This window comes from Lissotriton helveticus, unplaced genomic scaffold (assembly GCF_964261635.1).
Source record: "Lissotriton helveticus unplaced genomic scaffold, aLisHel1.1 SCAFFOLD_745, whole genome shotgun sequence".
Taxonomy (NCBI): Eukaryota; Metazoa; Chordata; class Amphibia; order Caudata; family Salamandridae; genus Lissotriton; species Lissotriton helveticus.
In genome coordinates this window covers 291,805-316,711 of record NW_027611826.1, presented here as the reverse complement: position 1 = coordinate 316,711, position 24,907 = coordinate 291,805, and the positions used below count along the sequence as shown (strand labels likewise).

The window sequence follows — 24,907 nt, the reverse complement described above, 5'->3', positions numbered from 1 at the left end:
CATAGTTGTGGCTGAGGTGTGGCGGGGGACCTGCAATAGGCCCCCAAATGCCCTTTCCGGCTGCCTGTTCATGGTGGTGGGACTGCCATATGTAGGCAGTCAGAAAGGAATATCCTAATCCTCACGGTGGTTCTTGCACAGGCACCGCCCTCTTTGTAGGGATTAGGAATACAACTGCTGTCCCGACAGGGTCTTTAATCCTGTCGAAGTCGGCGGTTCTAGCACCCCACCCCCACCTCTGCGGTCTGACCAGCTGCTTTGCAATGCAGCGGTCGGACCGATGCCCTGGATGGCGGGGCAGACCGCCAATGCCAGCTTGTCAGTAGTGGTCCGCCCACCATCGTAATGAGGACCAAAGTATTTTTCTATGTTTTGTCTTCATATTTATCACTAATCACAAAATCAGACCGATCCAACCGGACATGGTGGTGCACCATTGCTGATATTGGGCTTGATTACGAAATTTACGTTTGCCAAAAGTGGTTGTAAATTGCTTATTCACTTTTTGTGAATGGAAAGGAATTTTACGAACCAAGCTTTGTGTTAAATTCTGAATGGTAGTGGGTTTCAATCCAACCTAACCCATCAATATTTATGAGTTAGACCTTAAATTGTGACTCACTACAACTGGACGCCATCACAGTGATGACGGCATGCTGGGGTCAGCAGACCACCATGCCTGTGATAGAATTTTAAATAAAGTCACTTTATTTTAATTGTTTTTTTGAGAGTTGGTATAAGAGTTGGTAGTGGTCTCGTGAACCACTGCCTACCCGCAAACAAACGTTTTTTAACACTCACAAAGGTGAACAGGTTAATACATCCTTTGAGAAGTTGTAAAATGTCAATGATTTATAACCGGATTTCGGTCCCAAAACAATGATACGTTCACAAATCGCTATTAGGAAGGGATGCCCTAAATACTCCCCTTCCAAATAGAGATTTGTTATAGGTTTCTAAACCCATTTTGCAATTTGATAGCCTGTTACCGAATCGCAAAATGGGTTTAGTACATTTGTAGTAGCAAACCCTGTGATTTTGTGAAGCGCATGCTTAGCAACTGCAAAACTGATTTTTACATCAGGCCCCATATTTTTCCTGATACATATGATCAGACATAAATCCAATGTTAGCAGAGTAATCTCTGAGGAAGATCAGTTTAAGAGAGTAATGTAACATAACCAACTCTCCACATTGATTCATTTTAAAGCTCCTAACTATGATTATCATATTCTTATATGTAAGAACATATGACTCATGTTATAAGAGTCATAACATGACTCAACATCAACTCCTACACCCGACTCATTCTCTCCCTGACTAACAACCCAGCGACAATCAAAGACAAGTTCCAAATATGAATTAAAGATTGGCTGTCTGGATGAACAACAACTGTCTCAAACTCAACACACAGAAGACAGGAGTTCTCATCTTTGGAAAAGATAAGGACAACCTCTGGAACAACAAATGGTAACCATCTGAGCTGGGCCAGACCCCCAAACCCACAGAACATGCCAGCTACCTGAGTATCATCCCCGACAGCCAGTTTTCCATGAAGAAGCAGGTCAGGGCAATCTCCTCCGCTTGGTTCATCACCCTCCGTATGCTCAGGAAGGTCTTCAGATGGCTCCCACCCAACACCAGGCATACAGTCATGCAAGCTATCGTCACCAGCATACTCGACTATGGCAACTCCCTCTATGTAAGAATCATCACATGAGGAAACTCCAAACCATCTAGATCAAAGCAGCCAGAATCATCCTCAACCATGTCAGACAGATGCACATCACCCTCCACCTTAGGAAACTACATTGGCTATCAGTCGTGAAGAGATGTCAGTTTACCCATGCTTACAAGGCACTACACAACGAAGGATTGGCCTACCTCAACAATCAAGTGAATTTCCACTTATCCACCATAGAACTCCATTCCAGATCCCTATCCCTAGCAGCAACCCAACGCCCATGCCGGGCAAACAGCGGAGGCCGCTCCTTGTCCCACCTGGCGGCTAAGACCTGAAACACCTTAGACCCTCACCTTCGCTCCAGCAGTTCAGGAAGGACCTCAAGACCTGGTAGTTCAAACAACAGTAACAGGCAGCGCAATCCCGCAGAATGATCGCACATGGCCCTGAGACTCTCATGGGTGAAGTAGCTGCGCTTTACAAATCCTGATTGATTGATTGATATTTATTAAGTAATGCTTATTGACATCATCACCAGTCAATAACAGCTGATGATAAAAGCTACTTATGAAAAAGTGTCCAGATTCAATAGCAAGCTATTTTAACATCACGTGTCAGAAGTTCAAGTGGGCTCAGCGTGTGAGAAGGAACACCCCTACCCTGCAGGGGACATCTCTGTCAACTTAACACAGATTTGAGCTCAAATCAGATAAGAAAGTAACATCTATACGCCTGGTCAGACGAGATACCAAACAGTCCCATTTGAATGGTCAAGGGTATAGCTGATCTTACCCAGTGCATTGAAGAATCCACTTAATATGGGACAGCTGAATAACATGAACTTAATTCGACAAAAGCACCTTACAGTGGGTCAAATATTTTGGATACTCCGTACTCATCCTCTTTCTCTTCACAAGGGTCCAATACAATCTGTATATGGTGTTAAAGTGGTTTGCTTTAACCTGGCGGACGGTATTGTGTTGCATAAAGTGTGACATTTGAGTAATTTGCTTTCGTGGTGATATGCAGAATTTCAGGAAAATTACACAAAGTTCAACCCTGTCAGTCAGCAGTATATTTTAGACTGAACATCCTTTCATCAATTTTTGTCAGGACACATTTCGTGCAAAAAATTGCCATGTAATTGCATGCATGATTTCTGGCTGTTTGCATTGTTCCCACGCTTCTGCACTATAATTTTGCCACAAACTTTAGAATAATAACATAATGTGGCATAATGAGGCATTTTGGGGAATTTCACATAACATGTGTTATGTAAATTACCTGAAATTAGGCAAATTATGCTCCGTAGTTTAAATTTCACCTTGGCCTAATGATAACCTCAATGATTCTTGACAAATATTAGCCTTGTTCTTCTTGAAAAACCACTCCTGCAACATCTTCCAGGGAGGGTGCCATGGTCTATCCAGTTTGCTAACAAAATATTGAATGTTTATTATTATACTCCTATACTATCATGGTAAAAACAGTGATGACAAAGATATCGACTGGGTAAGTATGTATAAGTAAGAATAGATTTACTATACTTAACTCCACTTTTATGGACCTTGACAATTCATATATTTTAAGGTATGTAGATGGGAATTTAAGAAGTGAATGTATATACATACTTCTATACATTGATGGTCTAACAAGTCCACGTTAGTATTGGTTTTAGAATGCTGGAGTAGTATTGTTAGAGCAACTTATAATGAAAGATGGGGTTCCTAGAGAATCCTAAAATGGTTGATAACAATACTAAAAAGGATTGGTAAAGTCATGAGGTCAATCAATCAATCATGGTTGGTAAAGCACAACCCCTCACCCGTGAGGGTCTCAAGGCGCTGGGGGTGGGCAGGAGGGACGCTCAGTTGAGTGCTGGGGTCATACGGAAAGCCAGGTATTAAGGTCCTTCCTGAACTGGGGCAATGTGGGAAATTGCCGGAGGTGGAGGGGGAGGGTGTTCAAGGCTTTGGCTGTGAGGTTGGAGAAGGACTTTCCTCCCATTGTAGTCTTGTTGATGCATGGTACGGTGGTCAGGGATAGCTGGGCTGATCGGCAATGTATTTTGGGTGCGAGAAAGGAGAGGCGGATGTTCAGGTATGCGGGTCCAGTGTTATGAAGGGACTTGTATGCGTGGGTGAGGAGTTTGAAGATTATTCTTGTTTCGACTGGAAGCCAGTTGAGATCGCGGAGGTGGTGGGTAATTTGACTGCGATGGGGAATGTCAAGGATCAGTCTGACTGCGGCGTTCTGGACAGTCTGGAGTTTGCAAAGGAGTTTCTTGTTGACTCCGGCGTAGAGAGCGTTGCCTTAGTCCTTTCTGCTGCTGATGAGTGTGCGTGTGAAATCTTTTCTGGATTCTGTTGGGATCTATCTGAAAGTCTTTTGAAACATGCGGAGGGTGTTGAAGCAGGTCGAGGATATGGCGTTGATCAGGCATTTCATTGTGAGCAATAAGTCTAGTATGATGCTTTGTGCGTGATCCATCGGGGTGGGGGGATTTCGGAGGGCTAAGGGCCACCAGGAGTCATTCCATGAGGAGGGGGTGGAGCCTAGGATGAGGACTTCTGTCTTTTCTGAGTTGAGTTTCAGTCAGCTGTCCTTCATCCAGGTGGCAACGGCTTTCATCCCTTCTTGGAAGTTGTGTTTATTGATGTTAGGTTTGTTGGTGAGGGAGAGGATCAGCTGGGTATCATTGGCGTTAGAGACGATGTTGAGCCCATGGTTCCTGACGATGGTTGCGAGGGGGGCCATGTAGACGTTGAAGAGTGTGGGGCTGATGGAGGAGCCCGGTAGGGAGGGAGTCTGACGCGCTGAGTTCTGCTGGTGAAGAAGGAGCGTATCCAGTCCAGGGCCTTACAGCAGATGCCGGCGTCGTGGAGTCTGGTGGCTAGGGTGCGGAGGGAGAAAGTGTTGAATGCAGCTGAGAGGTCCAGGAGGATGAGGGCTGCTGTTTCGCCCTGGTCGAGGAGTGAGTGGATGTCGTCGGTGGCTGCAAATAGGGCGGTCTCAGTGCTGGGGTTGCTTTGGAATCTGACATGGGAGATATCCAGGACATTGTTAGCTTTGATGAAGTTTGCTAGCTGTGTGTTAATGGCCTTTTCAATAACCTTGGCTGCGAATGGAATCAGGAAGATGGGCCTGAAGTTTTTGAGGTCCATCGGGTCCGCAGAGGGTTTCTTCAGGAGGGGTTGACTTTGGCATGTTTCCAGTCATCGTAGAAAGTGGCGGTCTTGAACAAGTGGTTGATCATCCGACATAGTTTGAGTGCAATGGCAGAGGCAGCTCTGTGGAAGATGTGGTGTGGGCAGGGGTCTGAGGGTGCTCCGAAGTGGATGCTTTTCATGGTTTTCAAGGTGTTTTCTGTAGTGAGAGGGATCCATTTGAGCAGGGTCTGTTGGGTGGCTTCGCATGAAGTGGGAGGTGGAGCAGTGAGGTAGTCTTGGTTGTCTAAGTTGTAGATCATTTTAATCTTGTGGTGGAAGAAGGTGCTGAGTCTGTTGCAGGGGTCTTGGGAGGGTGGGGTGTCTGTTGTTTTGCTACAGGGTTGGGCGAATTCCTTGATGATGGAGAAGAGCTCTTTGGTGTTGTGCACGTTGGTGAGGATTCTGTCTTGGAGGGATTTCTTCCTTGTGGATTTGATGAGTTGTTAGTGTGCGGTGTTGACTGCTTTGTAGGTCCACTTTGCGATGAAGATCCGGTAAATTGAAACAAAATGGCGTCTTCTTCTTGATGCGACAATGATGTGTGCACACCCGACGGCCGTGCGGCTACTCAACGATTCTTCTGAGCCACGACAGGCTCTGCGACGTGCTTCTCCGGTGATGCGACGGCGACACTTTTCTCTGGTGATGTGAGGCATTTTGGGTGATGCAGAGGCAACAGCGGCAGCGGCAGTATGCTTCTCCGGTGATGCGACGGCGTCTGCTGTGATGGCGACACTCTTCTCCGGGGATGCGACGACAACAGCTGTGGCGGCGGCACGTTTCTTTGCCTTGAGCCGCGCTTCCAGCCCACAATGACACGCAGTCTCTCAGAAGGCCCAGCTCAACAGCAGGCCCTTCAATTCCCATTAAGGGAAGGCAGGGGAGCTGGTTGGTGAAGTTTGTTGTCCCTGAGACTTCAGCAAGAGGCAATCCCCATCTCAAGCCCTTGGAGATCCTTTACAAGTTGAGTTGAAAGTAGTTCAAAGCCGTTTTTCCTTTCTTTGGCAGTTAGGCAACCACTGTAGGCCAGTCCTCCAAACAGCACTCAGCTTAGGGATAGTCTCCTCCTCAGTTTCTCTGGTTCCTCTCCTCAGCAAAGGTTCTTCTTGTTTCTCAAAAGTGATTTAAAGTTCTTGGGTCTGGGTCCCAATATTTATACTAGCAAATCCTTTGTCCTCTGAAGGCAGAAGGTCCTGTACCCAGTCCAAACCAGTTCTGTGCAGTCCTGGAGCACTTTGATGACAAGACTCCTTCTTTCCTTTGACAGTGTGGGCCAGAGACATCAGACGCACCGCAGGAGGTTGAGCCAGCATTGTGGAAGGCAGGCACAGTCCTATTCAGGTCCCAGGTGCACTCCTCCCACTCATCTACATGCAGATAGCTATATTCAGCCCTGTGCTGACTCACCCTGTCTCCTGGAATCCCCCAGCCCCTGTCACTCAAACTCCAGACAAGGAATACACAACCTAGCAGAGGCAGGCTTGGATAGTTAGGCAAGAAAATATATACTTTCTAAAAGTGGTATTTTCAAACACAGAATGTTAAAACCAACTTCACTAAAAGATGTATTTTATCATTCTGAGTTCAGGCACACTAAACTCGAATTTATACATAGTTCCCTGAGTCAGTTAGGATTATGAGACGTTCTAATCTAACTGCCCATTCTGGCCTATGGGGAATAGGTAGCCTTCAATAGTGAAAAGTGAAAATGGCTGTAATTCACTATGACATGCCACACACATCAGGGCTTGTCCTACCTTTTACCTACAATGCACCCAGCCCTTGGGCCTACCATAGGGGTGACTAATATGCAGAAAATGGAAGGACTGGCAACTGGGTGCACTTGCCCAGTCAGGATGGCAGTACCAGACTGCACACAGGCTCTGCAATGGCAGACCTGAGACACATTTTACAGGCTGCTTCTGTGGGTGGCACAACCAGTGCAGCAAGCCCACCAGCAGCATTTGGTTTACAAGCCCTCGGCCCACGCAGTGCACTGTAATAGGGTCTGAAAGTAAGCCAAATTAGCCAATCATGGAGTCACTAATCCATACATCAATTTACAATAGGGAGAGCATATGCGCCTTAGCACTGATCAGCAGTGGTAAAGTGCCCAGAGTCATAAAACCAACAAAAACAGGTCAGACAAAATACCGGAGGAAGGCAAAAAGTTCTGGGATGACCCTGCAAAAAGGGCCAAGTCCAATAGATAGATAGATAGATAGATAGATAGATAGATAGATAGATAGATAGATAGATAGATAGATAGATAGATAGATAGATAGATAGATAGATAGATAGATAGATAGATAGATAGATAGATAGATAGATAGATAGATAGATAGATAGATAGATAGATAGATAGATAGATAGAGATGAGGAACGGAATGACGGATGGATGGATGGATGGATAGATAGATAGATAGATAGATAGATAGATAGATAGATAGATAGATAGATAGATAGATAGATAGATAGATAGATAGATAGATAGATAGATAGATAGATAGACAGATAGATAGATAGATAGATAGACAGAAAGATAAATGGATAGATAGATAGATTGAACAGTAAATCGTAATCAATACCACAGTTTCAATTAGTAATATAATAGTTAAATGTCTATATAAGAACAACATCCAAGAGCACCGAAAGCAAGCTAAAAAGCAGCACGTACAGACTAAATTAGTTTGCAAGTATAACTCTAGTCCTTAATTAAGATACATATCAGCATGGCATACATGAGTGAAGTTGTACATGCACTTCATTGCATGCATCCTAAAAAGATGATGACTTTATAAAGAACAGTTTCAAATGGACACAATCTGGTATGCTGCGAAAAAGCATCAATAAGAAAAACAAAGCCATTCCAAAAGGAATTTACAACAGCATTAGCATGAAACAGGAACTGAAAAAGATGGAATGTGTCCTGTGCTCACATATGGAATAAAGGGATGTATGACGGTACAACGCGTGCTTTCACAACGCGTACCGTTACCATGCAGGTTTTACAACGCAAGTCGTTACAACTACTTGCGTTGGGGGGGCGCTGGATAGTGAATAGTTTAATTTACTATTCCAACTCCAGTCCCCGTGGATAGGAGGGAAGGTGTTGGATAGTAAATTAAACTATTCCCTATCCTACAGCGCCCTCCAGCGCAAGTCGTTGTAACGACTTGCGTTGTAAAACCTGCGTGGTAATGGTACCGCGTTGTGAAAGTTTCGTCATAAAGGATATTTCCCGGAATAAAGCATCCTGCTATCACAGATGCTTTACACCTAAAGGTAACCCTAAAGTAATACTAAAGTAAACACAAAAACACTGGCATTAGAGGGAACTACTTTGTGTGTAGATGTGCTCCTTGTGAAAGAGCAAACTGCAGTCACTCAAAGTGAAGGTGGACGGTGGCTTAAGCAGGCTGATTCATTGCCCCATGCTGTATGCTTTAGTGGGTGGAAGCAAAATGTGAATGACACAACAACAGAACAATGGATGTAGAGAGCTTGCTAAAATGTCATTTAATTAAGTATAGTTTCCATATAATTTTAGAAAATTCACAAGTCTTGGCTAACACCAGACCTAAAAAACAATTATTAAGTTGTCTAAGGAAAGTATGAGATTGTTCTGGTATTGGCCCTTTCTATGGCACTTAAGGGGAGCATCTCCTATGTGGCTGGTAATTAAAACCAAAAAAGGACTTTAGACTTGTCACTATTTACTGTACAGTCTGAATTCTGGATGATTTCTCACGTTACTGCTGAAGTACAGAGAATAATTGGCCATGCTCTTAGGTGTAGGTAAGAGTGTCATCTGTGTATAAGTCACTGAAACTGATTAGGATAGTTTTAATCTTTTGAATACCTCTGGGAGAAAGGTTCGATATAGAGATTAAAAAGTGCAAGGAAAAGGGACCAGCTCTGTCTGTACATCCTTATATACACAGTGTTTCTGTGAGAGACCCATTAATAACTAGTCTAGCTGAGGGAAATGCCTATATTTGTTGCTTTGAATTAATGAAATTGGCTTGTAACACAATTTATTTTTAGCACTGGTGGTATATAACACCTCTTTAAATGATCACATTCTTTGTAAGCATTGATGGCCATCATCAACAAAGGCTGTGTGTATGGCTGACATGTAAAGCTCCCATCACATTATGGGTTAAGGTAAACAAATCTCTCCCAGATGTGAAATCATTTTGGTTCTCTTTTACTAGGTCAGAAAGAACACTTTTCAAACTAACCTGCAAACACCTGTAATCTATATTAAAGGCTATGAACATGAGTCAATTTTTACCAGGTAAGAGAATAAGTGAAATAGCGGTCTCTGTCCAACTCTCTGGAAGGGGGATTCCATCCAAAATCATATTTAAGTATTTATAAATGATCTTAATGATACATGATGATACGTGATGAAGTTCGGAGGATAGATGGTTCGGTCCAACAGCTTTGCTGCTTTTCAGCGATTTGGATGTTAGTCGCTACTTCAAGTGTTGGAGCCGTTCTATCATAATATCAGCTTCCTCTGCATTGATTTAGGTAAATGTTTCTATCTGATTGTACTTGGAGGTGTTTTCCTTATGTATCTGTTGATAAAAAATGTTTTGCCTGATTACTGTTCCGGACCCTATTACTGTTTGGCTATTACCATATTTGAGGAATAATCTATACATTTCTTATTTCAGTGTGTCTTTGACTTTCAGACAAATATTTTCAAAGTTTTCTCCCCCTGTTCAATCTCATTGAGACCACCAGCTCCACTATTTTGGATACATCCGCTCTAAATTTAACAGTATACACAGCCTTTTGCACTAGAAGCCTATTATGTAACTTGAGTCTAGAATTGACTTAGAAGCCTACATCTTAAAGACAGAAGTCCCTAATTATTAATTCTGAATCTAACCATTAGCCACTCATGTTTCTTACTTCTAGATGATTTCCAGAAAAAGCCCGTAGTAACACCTCAAAGAAAGGGCTTAAAGGCATCCCACACCACACAGGTGCAGTCCTGTCAAAAGAATTCTACTGAATGTTATTGACGTTCAACCTGGACCTCTTCTTCCAAGAGAATGTTAGCACCTTCTGAGCATCTATAGCAGAATGAACCAATTGAAGGTCCAGACATAATACTGAATGGTATGTGTGTGTAAATATGGAATAGAGGCAGACCAGCTGTTCCGCGCCACCGGTTGGGGCGCCTCGCGTTGGGGGTAGGTTACACACCCAGGCTGTTCGTGATCCAGGTACCTTACCTTAACGAGCAGCCCCACGGGAACAGACTGCGGGGCCCTTTAGGGTTACTCTTAGGGTCTCCTCTCTAGAGCAGGACAATTTGGCCTGCTCCCTGATTGACCCAGTGAGGTTGTATCTATCTCCTTTATTTTATTGTATATATTTTTCTCACTGTGTAGTACCTAGCACCCGAGGTCCTGAAGAATTGCCAGTTAGGCAAGAAACATGTCGACCTATTGAGAGGGTTGAGTTAGTCCACTGTGCACCCCACGGTTCCTTTCTCCCCTCCCACCATGTTAACTAAGGGAGTCAGCCACGTGAATAAAGTCCCTTGTGGACTGGCTCACCTTCTTTTAATCTCACTATTCCCTCACAACTACACCTTCACCAGACCCCTTACACGCACTCAAACCATTGGCTGGAACAAAAGATCTCCAACAAAGAGCGCCTACGGCGCCCGTCGGACATTGCAGCGCCAGTCTGACGAGGAGCAGGAGACCAATGATGAAGCTTGACACCTAGGTTTCTGGGTGTGTGAGGTCTTCTAGTTCCGACAAGGGTACACCCCGTTCCCTGCTTCTGCCTTTATTCCATATTTACACACACATACCCATTCAGTTGTCCCTGGGGAACTTTGTATTCTTTTGCTTAATAATTGACTGGACATATACACTGGACCCCATTAAATATTGTCCACATTTATAATAATAATCCACATTTGTATAGCGCACAATCACCCGTTAGGGTCTCTAGGCGCTGGGGGCCGTCGGGAAGATTAAGCAAGCTATTGCCCAGAGTCGCATGGTGCTGGGCTAACCTGTCGCCGGAGCCGGGGATCGAACCCTGATCCCCAGATTCCAGCGTCAGTCGCCCTGGCCGCGGCGCCACACCTCTCCCACTTTGGCTCCCATCTGTTGTATTTAATAATACTGAATGGTCACACAGATGACAGACCAGATATTTACCATCCAACATTCAATGTTTGCGACTTTGGTTTAGGAAACATAGAACAATTTTCAAGTGCTGACATATTTACATCAATAGTGTGAATGAACTGTAACAGCTTTATTACTCCTCTTCCAAGTATCTGCTCAATTCATTCTGCTTATTAGTGGTCTTTGTGTCCGGTTCTTTGTTTTCTAGACAGAATACACTTCAATGTGCAATAATAAAAGAACCTAAGTACATGTTAAATCCCCAAATAGGGCAACCCAAAGGCTATAGTAAGCCAGTTCTAACTTCATGGTGACTAATGGTTCTGATTCATCAATGTTGTTGCTGTAAATCCAAAATTTCCCAGGCTTCAAACACCCACATCGCTAACAACTACCCACCCTAGTTTCCTGTTTTGAGAATTGCACGTTTAGAACTATACTGTTTTTAACAATTATTGCAATTTCCCAGGTAACCCTCACAAAAGGTGATAAAACAGCTCATGAAAATCAGTCAGTGTTGTTTGTGCAGACTCCAGAGTGCTTAAGTGGATCACTTGTAGTAAAACAACATGTGCCGCAGAATGGTTAATATTTTCTAATATTAGTCTCGCCATGTGAGGATTCCATAAGCCAATGATGTTCTAAGAGGGGAACCTACTTTTAAAAAAGTGTTTATTATTCTTTACTGGAGCTGAGCATAATGCGGAATAGTTAGAGCAAAATGAAGATAATATGTTTTGTAATATTCACCTCTACCTCATAAACTGACCCCCACCCCAGCACACCTCTCTGGAAAAGCACTTGAATTTCACTGAGTGCAACAAGGCTCAGTGCTCCTCCTGTACTCTTACCCTCGCTGCTTCAAAGCCTTATATACAATTAAAAAGCAATGTTAAAACTGCAGTACAATCTTCACAACCCTAGCAAGTCCCAGACTTGATTCCTCATGCCTAGATTCTAGTAGTATGAGAAACAGAAATGCCGGGCATGCTGGATATTAGCTAACAAGTTAACAAATCCTTGCCCTCCTCTTGAATTTGACATATATCTTACTTGGGAACATAAATTTGAGGAAAGCAGGAAACTTCAGACCTTATTTAGAGTTTAGCAGACTGGATACACCATCAAGGCATGGCTATAGTGCACCCATAATACAGTGGATGGGACATTTGCCACATTTGTGACAGAGTAGTGTATCTACCAAACATAGTCCCCATGTGGACTATGTGCCACATTTTTTTGCTGACTGACATTTTGCCATGTGCACTACAGCACCTAATTAAAGAGTGCTGCAGCTGGAGGTGGCAAAATGCCCATTGGCAAGATGAGGATGGGAGCTGCAGTACGGGGGGTCACCACCCCTAAAAATTAAAAACAGCTATCACCATGGGCAAACACTGCCGCAAGAGTGGGATGGTGTTTGCGTGTCAGCAAAACCTTCAATTCCTCCATTTCTGGCTCAATAAAGATTGAATTTCTTCTGTGATATTATTTATATCAGCATGGACTGTGAAAATAAATCCAGCTGCTAGAATCACTTTCTGCTTAATTGCTTCTGTAAGAATGGTTTCCTTGACTAGGAAAATCCTTAAATTAATTAACACCTTTCTTGACTTTAACCTCTTAGGATTAAGTCAAAATGATCCATGTGACTCACACTCATCCTCAAAGCATCCATCACCACAGTCATCTTCCCCGACACATGGAAACACCAAGAGATCAAGCAACTCCTAAAGAAACCCTCTGCTGACCCCAGCAAACTCAAACATTACCTCTCACTTCACTACTCTCGTTCCGCACCAAGGTCCGTGAGAAAGCCATCAACCACCAGCTTGCCAAGCACCTGAAAGGTAACAACCTCCTCCACACATCCCACTGCGGCTTCCGTGCCAAACACAGCATGACACCGGTCTGATCGCTGCAACTGATGACATCAGAACCCTTATCAATCAAGGTGAGACAGCAGCCCTAATCCTCCTTGACCTTTCAGTGGAATTCAACACTGTATATCAGAACACCCTCATCAGAAGACTCCACCACATCAGCATCCAGGGAGAGGCTCTCAAATGGATGGCCTCCTTCATTACAGGATGCACCCAGCGAATCTGCCAACCGCCCATCAGCTTCAAGCCCAAGAGTACCCTCTGTTCCGTCCCCCAAGGCTCCTCTCTCACTCCCACCTTTTTCAACACCTGCATGACACCACTGGCTGACATCGTCCGCACCCGTGGACTCAACATCGTCTCCTACGCAGATGGCACCCAATTCATTCTCGCTCTCACAGAAGGCCCCACCACCACCAGAACCAACTTCTAGAATGCCATGAAAGCATCTCTGATTGGATGAGGTCCAGCTGCCTGAAGCTCAACACGGACAAGACGGAAGGGCTTACCTTTGGGAGAAACACCTCACCATGTGATGACACCCTGCTGGCCCCCGCACTTGGACCTACACCTACCCCCACGGACCACAACCGCAACCTCAGCACGATCCTGGACAGCCAACTCACCATGAAGTCCCAGGTCAACACAGTATCCCCCTCCTGTTTTCACACCCACTACATGCTTAGCAAGATCTTCAAATGGATCCCCATCAACACCAGGAAAACAGTCACACAAGCTCTCATCACCAGCCGAATAGACTAGTAAATGCGATCTATGCTGGCACCATCACCCAACTCCTCAAGCGACTTCAAACCATGCAGAATGCTGTAACAAGACTCATCCTCAACCTCCCCAAACAAACCATCATCACCCCCCCACCTCAGAAGCCTCCACTGGCTCCCCATCTAGAAGAGATGCCAGTTCAAGATGCTAACTCACACCTACAAAGCCCTCCACAACCAGGGACCAGCCTACAGTAACTACTGCCCGACATTCCACTAATCCAGCAGACATTTGCACTCCGCCTCCCTCAACCTCGCCCATGTACCCAACATCCGCTGAAGTCACAGCAGAGGTTATTCCTTCTCCTACCTCACCGCCAGGTCCTAGAACTACATCCACCTGCTAACTTCACCTTCATTTGCTGACTTCAGAAATGGACTCAAGACCTGGCTCTTCGACTAACGACCTGCGAGACCTCAGTGCCTTGATACTCCCAGGCAGTGCTTAATTTGTGCCGGTGGTTTCCAGTGCTTAGCACCGGCACTTATTTCTCAGTGCCGGGGCTATAGGCGATATCGGTTTACACAGTCTCCCCGGTTAAGAGCTGATATAGCAGGGCCATACCTGCCTGGGTTCAGCATTGCCAGGTTGGATATTTTCCGCTCCTATGGTGATATTTTTCTCATTTGTTCGGGAAAAACACCACTGGTGGGTCACTGATTGGGCTGGATTTGGTCCTGTGTGCATAATATTTTTAAAATTGGACACCACGCCTGCCCGCCTTATCATGAGGCACATAACACCAAACACTGCCTGGGTTCCTGCCTAAGCATAACAGGTCCATCAATGATAGTAGCGCTAGTGTGCTACCAATGACCACTTGTAAAATAGATTATTAGCCGGCCTGTCCCTCCTTGGTGCTGAATCATCAAGTGTGTCCTGAGTTGGACCAATGTAGACCAGTGTAACCACTTTTCACTCGCCCCAGCATACTGTGCAGCTGCAGCGCTAGTCGGACGACAGAAGAAGCAAGCAGCATGTCTCGCAACAGCAGGCCTCAGATTAATTACAACTAAAAGGCAGTAAGTAATGATTTCGTAACATATTAGTGGAGTGAAGCAAATAATGGGACATCAAATGTACTCTCACCTCTTTTAGCTGATCCCAGGAGCCGCCACACCACCAGCACTGTCTAGAGGTGGGACCTCACAAGTCAAACTTGTTTGGATTAGTATTCAAGATCAGCCTGATCCGCCTCCTGGCCAGGGGAAAACACACACCAATAACCATACATTCCTCTTATGAGGCCCAGATTAGTTACCAGGAGCTCGGGCCTGGGGCTTTATAGGAAGACATTGTGTTGTTGTTGTCACCCGCCCACGTTCAGACCCAGTGCTTAATTTGAGGTGATGGTTTCAGGTACTCAGCACCGGCACTTAATTTCCGACACCGGCACTTGTGACAGTCTGCCACAAGGTGGCACTGTCTGGCTAATTTAGAGTTGACCACAACAACAGTTGATTATTAATTCAATATACATTAAAAATTACTATTACCTGCCGCCCAAGCCATTCTTATAGTTTTGAGGGCCTGAAATAGTCTGAACTTTCACACTTGTACTGTCATGGGAAGTATGGAAGGGGCAAAGTGTGATGCAAGCTGCAGTGGCCTGGCGTGTCTAAATCTGTGGCTAATGAGGGGCGCTATCGGCTACAATATCCGCAGGATTGTAAATAATCTCCTGGCAGACCCAAACGTCTTGCACGAAACTTGACTTGTGTACACGAGCAAATACCATGCAGTAATTTGCCCCAAAGCTGCTGGGAGGGCCAGGATTTTAGGCCGAAGAGCAAACAATGAGACGACTGTAGTGTGGAGTTGAGACCTCTGCCTTTCACAAACTACGACTGATTAAAAAAATTCTGCCATTCCTTCCTGAGACAGCTGGTAAAACCTTGGTCAGTTCCTTGGTACTGTCCACATTAGATTACTGCAACGCACTCTTTTTAAATGCCCAAGAAAGAGTGCTAAACTAAATGCAGACTATCCAAAATGCAGCTGCCAGGCTTTTAGGAAGAATTCCTAAATATCAATCTGCATCAGAAACCATTAGAGATCTACATTGGCTCCCAATCAGAAACAGAATCAAATTTAAGACGCTTTGCATAGTCTACAAGGCTCTGCTCAACATAGGACCAGCCTTTTTTTCTAAAAATCTTATCCCCTACTGTCCCTCCAGAACGCTACGCTCCTCCAGTTCACAGGAACTTGTGGTACTTCGTACCAAAACTGTTCTATGGGGAGACAGAAGATTTCTTGTGGCAGCGCCCAAGCTTTGGAACACTTTACCACAATCGATTAAAACATCCCCATCACTTTGGTCCTTCCGAAAGCAACTTAAAACTTGGCTTTTTAATCTGTAAACCCAGCTCTCCCCTCTCTGGTTAGACAGTGCTGATACTTACAGCGCCGAGATGCCCTTGGGCCTTCGCTAGCGCTTTATAAAAGCTGTTAATAAATAAATAATCAATAATAAATACAAGCCCCTGAGTCCCCTCCTTACTTTGCAGCAGGGGTACTCTCACAGTGTTTGCAGCTTGGTTTGAAGGGTGCAGCGTGTTCACCAGGGCAGCATTTTATTTTCAGGAAGTGGGCCTTCCAGTGAGACGGCATTCAGTGGTTCGTTGATTTAAGCCCCTTTTGGCCTTCAGCACTGGCTTAGATGCGATTGTTTCATTGCACCCCATTTCACAAAATAAAGAATTTACCACATTTACCATATACAAAAAAAAATTGGTACGAAACATATCAAATTAATTTTTGTGCATGGGATTCAGGCACAGCACAAGAGTTCTCATTTTTATTGCTGGGAGACTGCTTGCACAATCATGTGGGAACTCCAAATAATGTCTGACTTGCCATGGCCACCTGCCAAGTGCTGCCAGAGATTGCACGCTCATATGTCAAGGAACAAGTCGAATAAAAGGTGCGCGCTTCATATTCCCACAGTGAGCATGCGTAAATATGTCACCTCTACAGATTGGTCGAGTTCAGACATTACCTTAATTATGAAGGGCCTCTGTTCATTTTAATTTCAGTCAGGCCAGCCATAAAGAAAGTGAGCAAAGCTGTCTACTTCACAGGTGCAGCATTATGCTGCAAGACGACAATGGAGAGTTCAGTCTCTCTCTTACGTGAAGAGCTCCTATGCCCCTCAAAAAGAAAATTAATTCTGCCTGTCACCTTCGCTATAATCTCGTCTTTCAGAAGAATATGTTACCCTTTGATGTCAGAAAAACATGCCAGTTGGTGGCTGAATTGAGGTGAAAATCTTGGATCACTGCCAGCTTCCCTACTTAGCCAATTTGTGTGTGTGATCCTAGGCTGATATGTTCATTCATTGACTCTCCCTTTTATTCATTGGTGTAAACAAGAAGAGAGCTAAAGCTGAGGAGGTCTATTTTTCTGAGATGGTCTTAGATTTGTGTCCCATTCATACCTCTTCACATGTCTCCCAGGCAAAGACAAAGATCTGACATAAAAACTTATTGTTGCTGAGCTGCAACAAGTCCATCCAGAGCCGCAAATCACAGTTTTTGCTTTTCTTTTTTTCTGTTCTATTTTAATAGTTTACAAAAACAAGCTGAGAGACTTTGTTTATTTTTGCACTCCTTAGAGAAAAGCTAGAATCTGTTTCTACATGTTTCGACTTTCTACACGTTCCAAGCTACCACAGCTTTTTTTTTTTTTTTTACCGGCTTGTATTGAAGTGTTTCTAATATTTGTGTGCAGCACATATTCAGCAGGCTTTTGGTGTGTACAATTTTGCAGTACAAGATATTTTATGTTTATTCTTCATGTTTGCAAACATGCTCGCTCTATCACATGAAAGCGCTAAGCAGCATGGTTTTAAGTGGTTTGTGGGAAAGGCGATGGTGTGACCAGGAGTTATATGGGATAAAGACGTACACCCTCGCCCTGGACATCATTTAGGGGTCACCAGGGGTCGCAGCTGTGACCCCTGGCTGTCCTCTTGCTACCTCTGGTACTGCCTTTGAGACCCCTAGCCTTAGAAGTGGCAAACTCAGTGCCAGGAACACAGTGGCAGCTCGTCCTTATAGACGTTAGTTGGGGCTGCACTTTCTTTGTATTCTGTAAATTATATTATTACACTAATAGTGGATTTTATCTATAAAAACAAGCTCCAGAGATCTTAAACACTGCACCTGGCCTCTACTAGAGTGAGTCCTAAACCCCCTAAATGGTGACTTTTCAGTCCTGGATCCTTGCTTGTGGTGTTGAAGGCTTTGATCTTTTAGGCGCAAATTTCCACAAAAAGCTTTGAACATTCATAACTCCCGTTCTATTGATTGGATTTCATTCGTTTTGGTGTAATTTTTGTGTCTTGTGTTGTTTTTTCACTTTATTACTGTTTGTGTGCTGATTAAATACTTTATACTTGCCTCTAAGTTAAGCCTGGCTGCATTTTAGAATTAGGCCTTGACACCGCTATAATAGGTGGGATACTTGTGGTGCTTTGCAATGAAAGTCGAGGTAGGGCTATGCAGAGAGTGTCTGTACTATGCTTTATAGAGAATGTCTAGTTGAGAGTTCTGTAGAGCGAGTCTGGATGCAAATTTGCCAATCATTCAGGGTAGCCTGTTATAACAACAGTGGTGCTTTGCATAAAAAGGCTTCCGAGTGCTTTAATGAGAGGACCTGGATCAAACTTTAACCCAAAGTGACAATAATTTAGTAAGCCGCCTTACCTGTGTCTCGTGATATCAACAAGATGGTCCCAAGTACTATCAATGGATATTAACTAAAATAAATTCAAAATCGAAATATCACAGCATTGTTTTTAATCACAACGTGTACAATAGAACATAATTCATAAAATACATCAATAATAAATCACATATAAATGCCCCTAAGGAAAAGGGAGGGAAGGTAGTGAGTGGAAAAGTGAGGAGACTAAACAATTGATGAAACACTGGTCATTACGACCACAATAAAAACTGATTATTAATAATAGCAAACTAAAAATAGCAGTTCCTATAACAAATATTTCAGTATCCTCATGCCTCATAAAAGCAGAATTATAAATGATATATCCAAATATAGGCTGGAAAAATGTAAAGAGTGTCTAATGACACTCTTTACATTTTCCCAGTCTCTATTTGTCTAATGACACTCTTTACATTTTCCCAGCCTCTATTTGGATATATCATTTATGATTCTACTTTTATGAGGCATGAGGATACTGAAATATTTGTTATAGGAACTGCTATTTTTAGTTTGCTATTATTAATCATCAGTTTTTATTGTGGTCGTAATGACCAGTGTTTCATCAATTGTATAGTCTCCTCACTTTTCCACTCACTACCTTCCCTCCCTTTCCTTTAGAGGCATTCATATGTGATTTATTATTGATGTATTTTATGAATTCTGTTCTATTGTACACGTTGTGATTAAAAACAATGCTGTGATATTTCGATTTTGAATTTATTTTAGTTAATATCCGTTGATAGTACTTGGGACCATCTTGTTGATATCACTCACTCACCCAGGTCCCAGTGACTTATTGGGTTAACCCGTGTTTTTACAACACTTATCTGTGTCTCGGACTCACCTTACGAAGCTTTGCAGGGGGGTCCTGACCCCCAAACATGTTGCCCGGTGGACTTTGCATAACAAAGTCTGAAGACCACTGTGATGGAGTGATACTTGGGACTGAGGAGCAGGTCGCAGGTGCACTGATAGAAGGGGAGACTAGCTGTGTGTATACTGTATGGGTGCAAATGCATATCTAAGTAATGCCAAGAAGAATAACACCTGGAGTACTGGAGTTTACCAAACAGAATTGAGACATTCATTTTTTGATTTTGGCAAGTCTATAAAAGGTATTGAAACTCACCAAAGAAAGAGAACTTAAACTGGGATTTTTTTCACTGCTCAGGATTACTTGCTGTTATTTGTCCGCCTTCCCAGTATACATTTTTGATCTTCTGCTGTATTTTCTACATATATTGTTTTCACTTATGAAACAAGTATTAAGGTAATTGGTATATTCTTTGTCACACTGACTTCCTTAGTTGTGAACAGTTTTCATTTTCCCCTACCAGCCTATTGACTACAGCAGGCCCCACTCAGTACATAATGCATCTTAAGAAAGTTGTGTATTTTGCATGCAATGCATTTCCATATATTTATTTAGGGAAAAATAAGACACAGATTAATGAAAGAAAGGAACAGTTAGAGTCCACACAATGTAACTGTTTACTATTTTCTTCAATTGCGACCGTATTTTGGAGATGAGGTTCAGCTGACGGCATACCCAATATTTTTCAATCCCAACTGCAGTTCAAGTGGTGAGTTCAGCTGAACCCCTGTCTGCATGAAATAGTATTGAGAAGTTTCTTGGTTTGCTGGTTACTGTGTTCAGCTCTCGAGTTAGGGTTGAGGCATTCCATGGTCACTTGCTTGTACACTCAGATACATACTCAGCTGTGTGTAATACTCCTGAAAGATGGTTGGTTAAGAAGATGGTCGGAGAATGAGTGGATATTTCTGTTAGGGCAAAGTGTGATATCATTTTCTGTAGGTGTTCTGGGCCTTTGCATCAATGTGCTTAATGAGTATTGCACATATCTTTACATCAGATCATAACTTTGACTGGGAGCCAAAGTAGTGCTTTAACAGTGCGTATATTTTGGTCTCGCTTCTTTGCACTTTTTGGCTGCCTGGTTCTGAATCCTGACAATAAGTTTCCTAGGGAGACCCGAGTAGATGATATTACAATATTCAAGGTGTGCCGTGACGAGGGCTCTCATCATCTCGAGTATGTGGTTGGATTAAAAATGTGGAAGGATTTCGCAAAGTAAAGAGTGCTGAAGATTCATACCCTTATTCATGGCCTTTTCCTGAGGAGCAAAAGTGAATTTGGTGTTGAAGAGTATACCTAAATTCCATACTTTCAAGGCAGTTGAAGAGGGGTTACAAGACCTCGAGAAAGTCAAAATGTATCAAGTCTGGCTCAGAATCTCAAATTTCAAGAATCTGTAGAATATCACGCTTGGCTCCAGTCAGGCACAGGAAGCCGTCATTCATGCAGTTGAAGACATGATCCAGGTATCAGGTGATGTTGGTTGGATTCTCTGGACAGTTTTCCAAGTGGAAGTAGATTTATATGTCATCAGTCTACATTCTGAGGTTCTCCTGGTAACAGTGGCGGCTGGTGACATTTGAAAGTGGTGAGGCGTAAAAAGATAATCATACTGCACCGTAGCGAGCGAGCGTAGCGAGCGTGCCCGAACCCCCTAAGGAGGGTTCGGGGGGATTTCCCCCGAGAAAATTTTGAAAAAAGAGTGGACAAATGGTGCATTTTCAAGCAAATTTGTGAAAGCAGGAAGGTTAATAAAGCAATTGTGAAAGTGCAGTTATTACATTAATAAAGTGGTGTCATATAACATAGGTAGCTGCTTATTCATCTTCATCATAACCACAGAGCTTCATAACAGACTTTGAAACACAATGCATTACTGAGTACCTCACAGATGTATTTTAATAACAAACAAATGAACAGGACGCAAACTAGCAGCATTTAAATAGAGTGTTCACTTTTTGTAATTAAAAATCAGCACGTCTGTAATAAGGTAATATTGATGTACACACAATACAACCAAGCAGCACGAAAGCTAATAATGATTCATAGACAGCAAATTATCCCATTAAGAGTATTCGCCACCATAACAGAAATATAGCTAAACAAAGACTCTGCATGCACATGCTGCAAGTCATCATGCCTGAATGTATGTTATGTTATGTTATGTTACATCCGCTTATATAGCGCGGCGGCTGCCCCAGCGAAGGGGCGTCCCGGCGCTTGACTAGACAGGAGAGTACACAACATACAGACAGGCTATCAGGTCAGTTTAGCAGAACAGGTGGGTTTTTAATGCCTTTCTGAAGGTAAGAAGGTCATTTATGCTCCGAATCCACAAAGGTAGTGCGTTCCATAGTTTGGCAGCCATGTATTGAAAGGAACGTCCTCCAGTGCGGGCGAGTCTGACACGGGGGATTGTGACCAGGTTTTTTCCTTCGGATCTGAGAGCTCTATTTGGAGTGTACTGCGTCATGAGATGACATAGCATGGGAGGTAGAGATTTTTTTAGAATCTTAAAGGCCAAGCACAGGGCCTTGAAATTGATTCTCTTTTCCACCGGTAACCAGTGCAGTTTTACCAAGGTCTTGGTTACAGACTCGAATCGGGGAAGCCCTGTTAGGGCCCGCGCTGCCGCATTTTGGATGCGCTGCAAAAGTTTTTTTTCCGCTTGATTGGCTCCCAGGAGTAAGGAGTTAGCATAATCTAAGCGGGAAAGGATTGTGGCTTGGATGATTACCTGACGTGTGGAGGGGTCGAAGAATTTTAATATAGGTCGTAAGTTGCGCAGGATACCAAAGCTTGTGGCAGCTACTTTTTTTGTGTGGCTAGTAAAACTCAAAGTTGAGTCGAACCACACCCCCAGGTTTTTTACCTCTGTATTGGGGTTAGGGGGGGGCCAAGAGTGTCGGGCCACCAGTCCTTTCCCCAGGCTTCGGTATTTTTTCCTACTATTAACACCTCCGTTTTATCGGCGTTAAGTTGTAAGTAATTGGCCGTCAGCCACTCAGTTACTGCAGTGAGGCCATGTTTAAAATTCAGTGCTCCTGCTCCGTTGTCATCACTCAATGTTACCACTAGCTGAGTGTCGTCAGCGTATGACACGATGGAGAGGTCCCACCTTTTGGCGACCTCAGCTAGTGGTTGAACATATAGATTAAAGAGTGTTGGGCTGAGCGCTGAGCCCTGAGGTACTCCCTGCATTATGTTGCACTTTTTAGAGACAAAAGGAGGAGTAGCTACCTGGAAAGATCTGTCTGACAGAAATGCTTTAAACCAAGCCAGAGCTGCGTTCTTCACCCCTGCTGCCTCCAGTCTGTACAGAAGCACCTCATGAGAGACCGTATCAAAGGCAGCGCTGAGATCGAGCAGGATCAGCGCTGCCGTTTGACCGGAATCTCTGATGGATCTGAGATGTTCTGTAACACTAAGAAGTGCTGTCTCCGTGCTGTGGTCTGCACGGAAACCATGCTGGGAGGCGTCCAAGATATTGTTGGCATAGAGGTGTGCCGTGAGGATGGTATTTACGTGGGACTCAGCAATCTTGGCAGGCCATGGCAGTAAGGATATGGGCCTATAATTATCAGGTTTTGTCGGATCTAAGTTAGGTTTTTTAATTATGGGATTAACCCATGCCTGCTTCCATTTTAAGGGGATTTCTGATGTTGCCAGTGATGTATTAATAATGTCTTTTAGTGGATCAAGTACTGTGGTATCTGCTTTCCTGAATTGCTCGGGCTTTAGAGGGTCGAGGGGAGAGCCTGATTTGATTTTTTGACAGAGTCCGACAAAAACCTCCTGATTTAGCTCCGGAATGCTGGTAAGTTCGGATATAATTTCTGTTTTAGAGGGGGTGAGCACAGGCTTTGCGGGAAAGACATTGTAGATTTTTTCAATTTTTTCCACAAAATGCAGAGCCAATTTATCGCAGAACATCTGTGATGCAGAGATGTTAATTTCTGCTTTTTTTGTGCTCAAATCTTTCAGGATTTTAAAGATTATCTTGGAAGGATTGGAACTTACATTGATTTCATTGGCATAGAAGGTTGCACGGGTTTTACAGATCTGCCTGTGATACTTTTTCTGAGTTGTATTGTATTGAGCTTTTAGGTCGGGGTCATAATGTTTCCTCCATTTACGTTCTGCTATTTTACAGCTTTTTTTCAAGGCTAATAGCTCTTCGTCAAACCAAGGGCTTGACTCCTTGGCCCGTACTTGAACCCAGGAAGTAGGAATCAGTATATCCAGGGCCTGGGTTATCCAATTACAGTAATTTTCATAACATAGGTTAGTGTTGTCAGAGTGGGATAACGGTAGTTCTTTGAGCAAATTAGCAAAGTCTTCTAACCGTAGTTTCCTCCACGGCCTCTTATACATCTTGTGTGTTGGCCTGGGCTGGGATTTAGCCTGGTTGGGGATGGACATAATGGTCAGCAAGTGATCCGTCCATGTCATAGGTATAGGCAAGGACACCACGGCCTCTTCTATGGTAGTAAAAATGGGATCTAGAAGATGACCTCTAGTGTGCGTTGCTCCCTGGACCATCTGTCTAAGTTGAAACCCTTCTAAGTCTGCGAGTAGATTAGTTATTTTTGTCTCATTACTGCAGTCAAAGTGTATGTTCAGGTCTCCGAGAATATTAAAATTCGCTGTTCCGGCGGCCAATGAACATACTGTCTCTAATAGTGTTTTTACAAAGTTGCTTTCATTTCCCGGCGGTCTGTAAATTAGAATGCCTGAAAAGGATAGATGTGGGTTTATTTTAATGGTGTAGCGAGCGCTCTCGCAGCCTGCAATTTGTAGCTTAGTGAAAGTACATTCGAAATGGGATCTGGTCATTGCCGCTATCCCACCTCCTCTGGTCTGTCTGTTTAGGGAGTGGATAGTATAGCCTGTAGGAGTGGCCAGGTTAGCTACCGATGTTATTTCATCTTGCATCCAAGTTTCAGTAATGAATAAAATGTCAAGAGATTGGTCGATAACTAAGTCATGTATTTGTGAATAATGTTTTCCAAGAGATCTTACATTCAGTTGTGCAACTCTTACAGAGTCACGCGCTGGTGTAGACAGAGGGGGTTGAGGGGGGGATATATATGGGAGTGAATATCCACACACACAGCGAGTGCCACTTTGCACCAGATAGGGGTCGATTTTTTTACAGGTCAGGTGTATGGTGTTAAAGCCCATCAGCTGCGCCTGAGTGTAAGCAAGCTGGGTTACCTCGATTTGGCCAGCATCATCAGCATCATCAACCACAATTGTATTGCCGGAATTGAAGAAGGCCTAGCCGTCATCTATAGAAAAAGATTAAAAATAACACACATCTAAAACCTTGCTATAAATGTCTGCAAATCCACAACAACTCTTGCTTCCTTCCTCTTAATACATAAACCACCATCTAGCAATACAAACTTAAAAGATGTCTTACTATTAAAGCGAGCAAGATGCTTCAGCACTACCCGATTCGGGTGGTAAGGCTGGTAAGTTACCAGCCTGCTTCTTAGACCGCTCTCCCTCACTGGTACCCTGCCCGCTTGCCAGTCTCTCATCTATCTGCCTACATTAACACCACAAAGCTT

The 24,907-nt window shown here is 43.6% G+C and overlaps 1 long non-coding RNA gene across 1 annotated transcript in view; it reads right to left on the bottom strand.

Annotated features, from left to right (window-relative positions):
- LOC144806958 (uncharacterized) overlaps positions 1–24,694 on the bottom strand; it is a 47,565-nt gene extending 22,871 nt beyond the window's left edge. Inside the window, exons 1-2 of the long non-coding RNA XR_013606129.1 lie at positions 24,549–24,694; positions 18,436–18,488 (exon numbers count right to left, since the gene is read on the bottom strand). This is a non-coding gene — a long non-coding RNA (uncharacterized LOC144806958). The remainder of the gene's footprint in view (positions 1–18,435; positions 18,489–24,548) is intronic.
- Between the last annotated feature and the right edge of the window lie 213 nt (positions 24,695–24,907).